General features: G+C 49.5%; 1 protein-coding gene across 2 annotated transcripts in view; it reads right to left on the bottom strand.

Annotated features, from left to right (window-relative positions):
* Window positions 1-2227, bottom strand: part of LOC103259913 (dual specificity testis-specific protein kinase 2-like) — a 75806-nt gene extending 73579 nt beyond the window's left edge. Inside the window, exon 1 of one of the 2 annotated variants that reach the window (XM_021712085.1) lies at window positions 1887-2227. The gene's annotated coding sequence lies outside the window, so the exon portion shown is untranslated. The remainder of the gene's footprint in view (window positions 1-1886) is intronic. The other variant, XM_021712086.1, reaches the window with a different exon arrangement.
* Between the last annotated feature and the right edge of the window lie 2342 nt (window positions 2228-4569).

Here is a 4569-nt window from a genome sequence, read left to right as displayed (position 1 = left end):
GGAAGGATCGCCGGAGCCCAGCAGGTCGAGGCTGCGGTGGCTGGGAGTGGCCACTGCACTCCAGTCTAGGTGACAGAGTGAGACTGCAACTCAAAAAAAAAAGAAGAATTTTGGCCGGGTGCAGTGGTTCACACCTGTAATCCCAATACTTTGGGGAAAAGAGGCGAGAGGATTGCCTGAGCCCACGAGTTAGAGACCAACCTGGACAACATGGCAAGACCTTGTCTCTATAATACATCAAGAAATTAGCCAGGCGTGGTGTGCGTGCCTGTGGTTCCAGTTATTCGGAAGGCTGAGGCAGAAGGCTTGCTGAGTGTAGCAGGCTGAGGCTGCAGTGGCCATAAGCTTACAGTTGCACTCCAGCTTGGGCAGCCGAGTGAGACTTCAATTTTAAAAAAAGAGTAATTTTACTCATTGCTTATCATTTATTCCTCAATCCATCATGGCCTGACCACTGCCATCAATGCCACTACACTATCAAAACTGCCATTCAAATGAAACAAATTACCTCCTAACTGCTAATCAGTGGCTTCTTCCTAACTCTCACTCTATTTGACCTCTAGGGCACCTGATATTGATAGTCATTCCTCTTCCTTCTTGAAACCCTTTCTTATTTTGGCTTCTATTATAATGCCGTTCTGTTCTAGTTCTTGTCCCATTCCTTTAACCTCTCATTTTCAGTGTCTGTTACCCATCAAACAATGATGCTCCCTCTGGTTCACAGCCCTTTTCTTCTCTTCTTTCAGTACTACCATCCAAATATCCCATTTATTCTCTTGACCCTCAGATTTACTCAGTTCCAGTCTTTCTCCCAATTTTCAAACCCAAATTTCCAGCTACCTAGTGATATCTGAAAAACACCTCAAACTGAACTTGTCCAAAACAAAATGCATTCTTCCCTCAAAATTGCTTTTTATATTCCCTATTTCAGTTAACACTACCAATTTACACCATCAGCCAAGTCAGAAACCTCCCACTAATCCTCTCAACTCTATTTTGAAACCTCTTGGAATTTCGTGCAGTTCTCTTCATTTTCCTACCACTATCCCACTTCATTCCCTCTCGCCTGGATTAGCACACTGGTTTTCTGCCTACCTAGGCTTTCTGCCTCCCCTCTGTCTTCACTTTCAATTCTTCCTCTACAATTTCACCAGCAATAATGCAATCATAACAAACTCCTGCTTACAAAACTTTCAACAGTTCCCCCTGCCTACAGAATACAGTCCAAATTCTTTAGCAAGTTTTTCTCAGAGGTATATAGGGGTTTTGGTTTTTAAATTAGATAAATCTGGGTTTCATTTCTAGCTAAATCTGAATACTGGCTTGCTCCAGAGTCTTCAAAGTGAAGCATAAAAGGCAGAAGAGGGAAAAGGAGAGGAGAGAAGAGATGATAAGGGAGAAAAGGGGAAAGGCAGTGAATGGTGTCTGAGGGGCAGGAAGTATTTTTCGAGGGCAGATGTGGACGTTCTCGCGGAAAGAGTATGTCTAAGGGAAGACAACTGAAGAAATCCAGATCTCTAAGGGGGAACGGGCTCTGAGATGAGGGGGGCTCTCAGTGGGGAAACAAGACTGTTCCGAGAAAACGAAGGATTCCTGAGTCTCCGAGGTGAGGAAGGTCTCTGAAGTGAGGTTACTTCCCCTGGGTTCCCAGCTTCTGAGGGGGAGAAGACGAGGGCGCTGTGCTGGGACCCTGAGGTAAATGAGGAGGGAAGGGGACAGGGGCCGAGAGGGGAGTGTCCTCAGCCACCAAAAGGAGGACCTCTGGAAAGCCGAGGGGTGCTAAGGGACCCGAGTGTCAATGTTCTGGGACCGAGGAGGTGCAGCAGCCGCGCGCGGGCCGGGCGAAATGCCCCGGGTCTGTGCCCCACGCACTCTTTTCACGTTACCTGAGGCAGGATTGAGCAGCCAGAGGGGTGCCTGCGCGGGCGGGAGGGGGAGGCGGCAGCAAAGAGGGAGCATACTAGCCCTCACAGCTGGGTGGCGGCAGCGGCTCCTTAGCCTGCGGAGGCGGTGGGGGTCCCTCGCCCAGAAGCCGGCGACTCGGCAGGGATAGCGGCGGCGGAGGACGAGGAGGCTACTGCCATGGCCCCACAGTCGGGGCCGCTCCCCGCGCCTGTGTGGCGGGGCCAGGAGGACTGTCCGACCCGCCAGACCGAGAGGACAGCTGGTAACTCCACAGAGCTCCCGGGCCGCGAGCGACTGAAACGCCTGACCCGCGGGGTTGGGGCGGGGGCGGGGCCTCAGGTGGCCCCCGCCCCTTACTCAAACAACACCCCCTCCCTCGGGATAGCCAATCAATCATCAATCCTTGATAAACGAGCTAGTGGAATTGGCCAATTAGCGTTAGGAATGCCACGTGGTATGAGGGTGGGCACAATGGGCGTCCAGAAAAGCCAATCAACAGCCCTAGGCGCTAACTCCGGAGGAAGAAGGGAACCAATAGGAAGAAACTGGAGGTAAAAACAGAAGAGGTAGGGTGTTGGAAAGGCGGAACCCAGGAGGTGGGCAAACACCTGAGGGAAACCCAAGTCCCGGAGCCTCTTAGAGGGCGGGACAGTAAACACAGAATGAACCAATCAAAATACTAAACACGGAAGCGATTGGTAATTGATAAGGCCAATTAAAAATGGACTAGACTGGCGCGGCTTTCGGGTTAGCCCAGAGATAGTTGAGTAAGAAACAGCCACAGCCGGGCTCGGTGGCTCAGCCTGTAATCCCGCACTTTGGGAGGCTGAGGTGAGTGGATTGCCTGAACCCGCGTGTTCGAGACCCGCCTGGGCAGGCGAGACCTCATCTCTACAATAAATCAAAAAAAATTAGCCGGGTGTGGTAGCGCGCGCCTGTAGCTCCAGCTGAGTGGAAGGATCACCGGAGCCCAGCAGGTCGAGGCCGCGGTGGCCGGGAGCGGCCACTGCACTCCAGTCTGGGCGACAGAGTGAGACTCCAACTCAAAAAAAAAAAGGAAAAGAAAAGAAACAGCCACAAGGAAGCAGCGTTCTGCAGGATCTCGGTTTAGTGAGGAGGAAAAACTGATAATTATTAGTGGCTTGAGACAGTAAGATTTAAACAAAATGCTGGGGGAGCAATTCATCCAGACTGAGATTCGATTGGTAAAATCTTAAAGGAAGCAACACTTGAGCTAACTTGAAAACAGAAGATTTCGAAAGAGCTGGGTAGGGAATAAGAATTCTATCCAACTGTCCAATAAGCACATATTTCCTACGATTTTCATATTCCTGGTCCTCAGAAACTCATGCCTGAGGAGACTGGAAGACGAGGAGGGCAAGAGCAAGCAGGGACAGTGGAATATTGTGTCCAGCGCTCTCTGCAGTTAGAGACTTTCGAAAGCTTCAGATTTCCCACCTCCCTGAATAGGGGGTTGGTTTTGACAGATGAAAGGAATTCAAATAATTGAAGTATAGGTGGTGTGCATTCCTGGTGTCAATACTGTTTGAGAAATATGTGTGGTAGAAGATATTGAAGAGAGAAGAAAGAGGCTGCACGTAGGTTGGGTTTAAACGCCAAATTTATCCTTTTTTTTTTTTAAATGCTATTCTTGAGCAAGAGCCTAACCTAAATAGGCACTGTTTTAGGAAGATTAATTGGTAGCTCACAGGATCTCTGAAAGGAGAAGCCATCACCCCTAGCACAATACTATATTCTTTTTGGTACTATTCTTTTTGCAACAAATCATGTGCTGCCACCTAGTGACAGCTTAAATACTATTGTTCCACACTGCTACTTAATTTCTGTTCCCGTACTTGGCACCTGTAATCCCAGAGTTTTGGGAGGCTGAGACCAAGAGTTCGAGGCCAGCCTCAATTTTTTTTTTTTTGAGTTAGAGTCTCACCCTGTCCCCTGTCGTCCAGACTGGAGTGTAGTGGCACACAGGCTCACGGCTACCTCAGCGTTGACCTCCTGGGCTCAGGAGATTCTTCCGCCTCAGCCTTCCAAGTAGCCAGAACTACAGGCATGCGCTACCATGCCCAGTTAGTTTTTGTGATTTAGTGTACAGACGAGGTCTCACCATGTTGCCCAGACTGGTCTCAAACCCCTGGACTCAGGCAATCCTCTCACCTCGGCCTCTCAAAGTACTGGGATTACAGGCTGAGCTGTAAAATAAATAATTTTTTATTTATTGTAGAGACAAGGTCTCACCAAGTTGTCTGGGCTGGTCTTGAACCCACAGGCTTAGGCAATTCACTCACCTTTAATTCCCAAAGTGCTGGGATTACAGGTTGAGCCCGACCCAGCCTAAATATTTCAAGCTCAACATAATAAGACAATCTCTTCAAGAATTTTTTTTTTTTTTTTTCTGAGCTGGAGTCACTCTGTCACCCAGACTGGAGTGCAGTGGCCGCTCCCAGCCACCGCAGACTCGACCTGCTGGGCTCCGGCGATCCTTCCACCTCAGCCTTCCAAGTAGCTGGAACTACAGGTGTGCGATACCACGCCCGGCTAACTTTTTGATTTATCATAGAGATGAGGTCTCTCCAAGTTGCCCAGGCAGGTCTCGAACCCACGGGCTCAGGCAATCCACTCACCTCAGCCTCCCGAAGCACGGGATTA

This window comes from Carlito syrichta, unplaced genomic scaffold, assembly GCF_000164805.1.
Source record: "Carlito syrichta isolate Samal-C Ts95f unplaced genomic scaffold, Tarsius_syrichta-2.0.1 Scaffold303059, whole genome shotgun sequence".
Lineage (NCBI taxonomy): Eukaryota > Metazoa > Chordata > Mammalia > Primates > Tarsiidae > Carlito > Carlito syrichta.
The sequence above is the reverse complement of the archived record's forward strand: the minus strand, read 5'-3'. Positions and strand labels throughout refer to the sequence as shown.